At 32.6% G+C, this 7,502-nt stretch overlaps 1 pseudogene across 1 annotated transcript; it reads right to left on the minus strand.

Moving 5' to 3' along the window:
* Nucleotides 1–3,450: 3,450 nt before the first annotated feature.
* Nucleotides 3,451–4,409, minus strand: LOC149178646 (uncharacterized; annotated as a pseudogene). Its single transcript, XR_016258865.1, has 2 exons — nt 4,109–4,409; nt 3,451–3,994 (listed from the first exon to the last, which is right to left on the minus strand). The product of XR_016258865.1 is annotated as an uncharacterized LOC149178646 (transcript).
* Between the last annotated feature and the right edge of the window lie 3,093 nt (nt 4,410–7,502).

Genomic DNA, 7,502 nt, shown 5'->3' on the forward strand with positions numbered 1-7,502 from the left:
TTAAAGATAAATTCAAATTTTATTATTATTATTTTTCTTATTTAAAATTTCAATTATAATTTTTTACAACTTTATTATTTGTATAAAAAAGAATTTTAATTTATAAAACTTATGGATAAAACTGTGTAATAACCGGATGATGGAAAGTGAAATAATAGTTATAAAGATAAAAAAAAAAATATCAAAAGAAGAGGATGAACTCTCAAAAGATGAGAAAATACCTTTAAAATACCTTTATAATAAAAGAAATTGATAAAATTATTTGATGCTGTAAAATTATAATTGAAAATGTAGTAAAAAAAATAAAATAATAGATTTATTTATTTAAAATTTTATATTAATAGGTCAATAATTTTTAATTTTTAATGTAAATAGTGGTGATGGAGAGTTTAGAATTATTATTATGCTAATTGTTAATTTAATTAATTTATAAATATAAAACCATTGTTAATATTTAGTTAATAACTTAGAATATATAAATAATATTTAGCTATTAGTATATCTATTAAAATTTAAATTTTTATAGAGAGGGAAGGAGTTAGATTTTTAAAATATATTATTTTTATATTTATTTTATAAAGATATATGATTCATTGATAGGATAGGATTAATAAGAAGAAATAAGATATTTAAATATTAATTTAAATTTGATTACCAACATAAGAATATTATTATTTCTTATTATTATTGATTAATAGCTCTAAGTTTTTGAACATAAAATTTATGTATTATATCTATATTAATAATATTACTGACAATAGGGAGGGAGGAATGGGAGGGGTTGTTTCGCACCTCGACGAAGAAAGGGAGATCAAATATGCATGGGGTAGGGGTGGTGACCAACAATCAGGGAGAGTATATGGCATTATGGTAAGCGCTCGAAATAACAATAGCAAATGGAATACAACAATTAAAAGTCTTTGGCAACTCTAAAATTGCCATACAACAAGATTTAAAGTGTTGCAACTCGCACAACATAGGACTTAAGGATTCCAAAGCTTTTGCATAGAATCAAATTATTAATGGGTCAATTTCAATATATTTATTTTTACCACATCAAAATACATTTGAATGAGTTTGTATATCAAATGGAAAACATGAGAGTCTTATTAAATCTTGGAGATCAAGTCAAGTCTTACTAGCACAACCGGTTGAGGATGGGCTCGTTAGCAAGGCGACCTAAGATCCAACATCACAGGGGATGGCTGTGTCCTGCGCTAAAGAGAAGAGACATGCGGCTCCTCAAGCCATAAGTCAAGTATCCAGAATCACAAAGAACTTGACAAACAAACAAAAATAATCCATGAAATCTCAAATTAAATGGGAGAATACCATCATTCAAACCTATACCATAATGACAAAAAAGAACTCATAGATGAGGCAGCTCCATTGGTGCATTAATCTCTGGAACAGTGAACAATTAGTGGAGTCAAGTTAATTAAACACATTTTAATTATATTAAAGATGAAGCGCCATATTTTTGTGGGAATTTTTGTTTTCATGGCCACCTGAAGCGGCTACGTAAGCCCGAAGATGACACCGTATAGAGAACCCAACGACGATTTCACATTTATTAAGGTGAAAATGTGTGAAATCCATATGCTGGTGAAGACATATCTATTTGGCGGAGGGTCGAAAATAAAATTTTATAGTTATCACGTTGAACCATTAATGGATCCGACGCAAGTGGACGGGCAGAGATTAGAAGCCTTCAATGCGACGGGTTTTGGGAGCTGGCTCGGGATAGGAATTGCACAGTTATATATGGAGAACGAGGGTATTCAGGAGGCCGAAGTGAAATTTTCTTATTTTCTCACAACATTGAGACGGTTAATGCAAGATTAACAGGCGATAATGGTGCATGTTGATGGAGAGAAAGGTGACGAGATTGGCGCCCATCTATTTGAGATCGTAGGGGCAATGGAGTTTCTTATTATGTTGACATATCGCCAAGAAAATATGCAACTGACCAAGACCAGAGCCATAAATGAAATATTCTCCCATCGGATAGGTCTGCGAGACCTTAAATTTGAGTGTCAAAAGTTGGCAATGAAGATGATATAGTTTAGGTGGAGAATCTCTGCGACTGGCTGGAGGGCAATGAGATGGTGCACAACGCGGGAAATCTTGGAGTTCAAGAGTTTGTTGAACTCAATGGGAACGACGACCATCCAATAATGGCCAATGTGGAGCATAACTCCAGTTCTGAATACTTTGCACAAGACAACATGCATCAAGTAGAGGATCCCCTATAGAACTGCATATCATCATGTAATTCTTAATGGAGATTTTTGGAGAATATATGGGAAAAACCTTCTTAGTATAAGAAAATTTGTTATGAACTGCATATCATCATGTAATTCTTAATGGAGATTTTTGGAGAATATATGGGAAAATCCTTCATAGGATGAGAAAATTTTGGAAACCAGAAGGAAATACTAGGATAGGACACTTATGTAAAAAAGGTTATGCTCTTCAAATCAGATGATTTTTAATGTCACTCAACACCTGTTTTTTTTTTTATATTACTAACAAACTAAAAGATAGGGAATCAAAGAGAAGAGGGAGGGGGTTTATATAAAAAATATATTTTTTTTTATATTTAATTATTTATATATTTAGGAGAAGGATTGATGTGGTTAATAGGATAAGTTATTTGGGATTAGTGTTATGATATTTTAATATATAATGGATAAAATATTAACTAGAATATGAAATTTTATATAAAGGAATATGAATATATATATATATATATATATATATATATATATATATGGAAAGATTTAGATAAAAACAAATTTTCATATATAAAATTTGATACCTATCTTAGAAAGAGGGATGAAACAAAATATAGGAAAAAAGATGGGTAAGCCAAAAGGAGAATTGGTTAGGTTTAATCTATTTGGTCCCTTATGATAGGTGAAGTGTCTACTTGAAGACAGGGTAAACATCTACTCAAATTTCTCTAAAACTTTTAGACAATATAAATGATTGTGGAAATCTACACTCTCAAATAATTTTAATTTAATTTATCATTCAAATATAATTAATAAATATCAATAATTTTGAAAGAAAATATATTTAAAATATATCTAGAAAACTAAAACAATCAAATAAATAAATAGCCTACGAAGTTATTAGTAATATCATCTATTAAAGATAGAACAATCAAATAAATAAATAGCCTACGAAGTTATTAGTAATATCATCTATTAAAGATAGAAAAGATGAATAGCCTTATTAATTGCAAACCACTGTTTAGAAGATCCTTATGAATTCGGAACAATGCGCATCTGGTTGGAAGCCCCTCGTGAAATCCGATGAATAATAATTTTTTTTTTTTTATTAAAAATATATAAAGAGTAATATTTTTTTTTTTCAAACAAAACAATTACTCTATCTGAGACCGTTTTATATAATAAAAAGACAATATTTCTTTATTCACACAATTACTTTATCAAATTGATGGTATTATCCGCATCTTGATCGTCTGTTCAAATCTCTGAACTGCTTTCTTATTTGCCCGATGATATTATTCGTCAGTCCTCAACGTTCTTTTGCAATATATCAAAATAGATCTTTCTAACTATTGAGTATGGATGAGTGAACTGAAGATGACATATTTTTCTTTCTGCATTCATGGATTATAATTTCCAGTTACGTCATTTGCACATCATTAACTGTGCAAACTGCTAAGTAACGCCATCGTAATTTGACCCACGCGGCTTACAGGACTCGCTGATACAATAATAATCGATAAGGGAACGCTGGCAGATATCAAACTCAAAAGTGTGATTGCAACAACAGGGCGAGTGTTGATCAAAGTGTACTGTAACCATGCAATTGCCCTGAATACCTGCGCATGATACGCGGGATATAATTCTTTCTCCCATTCCATGTACGCTTCCGGAGTTGTAATTTGTCTCCTGCATTTTGAGGTCGAACATTCGCTTTCTCAGAAGTATCATATTGGCGTCCACTATGTTCCGGCCACCTGCATTCAAAACAATTTGGCACTTAATGTAACTTTTGAAAGGCCACTCATGGGCATAGCAGTCCACTACATAGATATAACCATAAGTCCAGTGATAAAGAATACAAATAGTACCTGAACCAAATTGATATTCGCCAGAGCTTGCAGCTTTTATAACGAGCTGCCTCTGGTTAACTCCTCTCTTCCTCCTTGGAGCAGAAAGAGTGGGAGCTCCCCCGTTCTGTTTCTGCGGCATTGGCGGTGAGAAGGCTCGGGAGATATGGCACACGTGCCCCGCAGAATCTTTGGGGATTGCTATTCCAACTTTCAGATCCATCACTGACCTACAAATCTCTAGTCTCACAGTATTCTAAGATTGCAATTCTTCGTTAACGACCAACAGAAAGAAACAAGCGTATAGTTTTATGATGTTTTTGCGCTGTTAATCTCTTGCAAGAAAAAAACAGTCTCGATAAAACGGTGCAGGTAAGAGATCTCTCATTTATAGGGCAAGTTGAGTGGAATCATTAATTCATTGAAAAGAAAAACGAAGCAGCCGATCTTCTGCTTCCTTATCGTCTATTTCTACGCGGTTTAACCATCTCGTCATACTCCGCTCTTTCTGGTTTTGAGTGGGACAGGCACCTTTTTTTTTTTTAATTTCCAACGAGATTAGCGCCACCTGTTAATGCTTTCTATCTGGTTACGACATTGTTTTCTATCTGGTTACGACATTGTGACCATTTGTGGAAAGTGGCTCACAGCCATGTGCACAGCGGCTCCCACAATTCCAAATATGCAGTTAAAAAACCATTTTAACTCCAACAAATCAAGATTTAACCTCAATTTCTTCCGCCTGATTCCGTCACTTTTTGAAATAATTATAAAATTAATGAAATTTATAATAATATATTGCTTTTATATAATTTAAAAATACAATGAAAATATAATAATTACTTAATATTTTTAAAAGTTGAAATACAATATTGTTATATGGAAAAGATTTTGAGAAGATGCAATGTGGGTAGTGAAATCCTTGTTTCATGTATATATTTCACCAAATTTTATAGAAAAACACTATACTTTTTGTGTATCTCACTTTAAAAAAATTGGGGTAATTTTTAAAGTTTTTTCATCATATTGAAAAAGGCCTTTGGTGTAACATGTTTGGAAATTTTATGTTTCGCCAAAATTAATTTGATTGTAACATGTTTTATAAACTATTTGTATTGCACCCACATAGACTTTAGTTTAGTGCAACATTCTTTATAGTGTATTACACCTCAATAAACATTGGTTTAATGCTATAAAACAATTGTTCTAAAGATATCAAATTTAGGTAAGTGCAATATATCACACAAAAATATCGCTTTCCATGGTGTGATATAGAAAGGGTTGTTGCCAAGATAGAAAGGTTAAAGAGATGCAATATGTGGACATTGGAGAAACTTGTGCAATATATGTTAAGGATATGTTGCATCTAAAGTGGTATTTTGACCAATATGCCATGTAAGTAAAAACTTTTGGTCCATGCGATGTGTTGCATAAGTGGATTATTTTCTCCCATGAGATACTGACAAGGAACAAAATATTAAAAAAATGCCATGACAAGGATGAAACAACAAATTCTCTTTGACATAAACATAATAATGGAGGACGAAAACATGTAGTGAAACTTCACAAGGTTGAATTGCAATTGAAGTAATCTGTCCAATAAATTAAATCTAGCAAGGCCAAGGCTCTTATCTTTTCTAAAACTACATAGTAAGGAGTTGCATTTTTTTCCTATTGCTTTTTCTTGAATAATATGACAAGTGATGGAGTAGTATAGAGATACCATGTGTTTCAAATAAGTGCATAAACAAATTAATAATTCCCTAAAAATCAAATCTCTTGGTTTGGTTTACAATCCAATAAAACTAGTATCAATGAGAAACGTAAGAAAATATTGTTGGTGATAACTCCCTTGAAGCTAATATAAAAAAGAACACAACTAGTTATGGTTTACTTAACATATTTGATGTGTCTTAAACAATTTTATGTATCAAAACAAAAATGTTTTCTTTATGTGATATGTCACAGGTTCGTAAATTTTGGGAATTTTTGTATTGCACCAATTATTTAATTCATGTCATAAGCGTGTAACACCAAAGGTTTTATTTCATGTGATAAGGATGTCACACTTAAAGTAGTTTGTCATTTGTGTCTCATATAAACCTTTAAAAACTTTTACCTTATATGTATCACACCTAAACTTTGTTTCTACATAATAGGCTTAAAAAAAGGTCATATCTATTGCACTTAAGCTTCTTTTGTATGTGAAATGTCTTTAACATATTTTTTATTCAACCCCTAATGATTTTTTATGCAATATGTCACATGTTATTTCTAAAAACCCTTATTGCGATTATTTTTGTAAGACTTTATGGTTTTATATTTATACAGAGATTGACTTGTACAACCCCTTATGGCTCTGGTGAGGAGAAGTGGATTTACGTATCATTACCTCAGTAAACTAAGAAGCCCCTATTGAAGTTCAATACGAATCTTTGGGTACTTTCCACGAAATCCATAAACATTATCGAATAAGAAAAGGCAGAATGGGAGAAATCCTTAATATAATATACATTTGAACAACTGTTGGTCATACTTGTTTCAATCGAGAAATGGAGGAAGCCATACAAGGGTTTGCCTATTCTGAACACCCAAAGAAACCACTACTAGCTCTCAGGATCTAATGTTATTGATCTTATGATTTTTTTCATTAGTGCAGATATAGAGATTGAGGAAGACTTCGAATCATTGGCTTGAACCCATTGCTTAATCCTGCACATGAAAATATGGATATTTTTCCTTATGAAGGAATGAACTAGATTTCCCTTTGATCATTTTCCCTTTGATAATAAAGTGATGGATAAAACTACCATTAAAAATCTTATTATCAGATTAATAGATCACTTCGGAATGACATATACATCACATGACTTTATCAAATTACGCTAATACTTTTGTATGTTATGGATAACGTAGGAGGCATATTAAACATCTTTTTTTCTTCTCTCTCTTTTTACTTTTTTCCTCTCCCTGCATTTTAAACAACAGTTGGAAATGGCTGCTAATACCCCATAGGCTGAGGAGCAAAAGGAGGAATTTGCCCAAGGAGGGGCTCACGTCTGATTAGTTAGTTGGTGAGGCAATGTATTACCAAGGCGACGATCAGTAGCTGGTCCGAGAGGATGATCAGCCACACTGGAGACACGGCCCAGACTCCTATGGGAGATAACAATATGGAATTTTCTGCAATGGGCGAAAGCCTGACGGAGCAATGTCGCATGAAGGCAGAAGGCCCACGGGTCATGAACTTCTTTTCTCGGAGAAGAAAAAATCACTGTATCTAAGGAATATGCATCGGCTAACTTTGTGCCAACAGTAGCGGTAAGACATAGGATGCAAGCATTATCCAGAATGATTGGGCGTAAAGCATCTGTAGGTGGCTTTTCAAGTTTGCCGTCAAATCCCAGGGCTCAAC

The sequence above is a fragment of the Pinus tabuliformis genome, chromosome 4_1 (genome assembly GCF_031772625.1).
Source record: "Pinus tabuliformis cultivar Carrire ecotype Pingquan chromosome 4_1, CPIR1, whole genome shotgun sequence".
Taxonomy (NCBI): Eukaryota; Viridiplantae; Streptophyta; class Pinopsida; order Pinales; family Pinaceae; genus Pinus; species Pinus tabuliformis.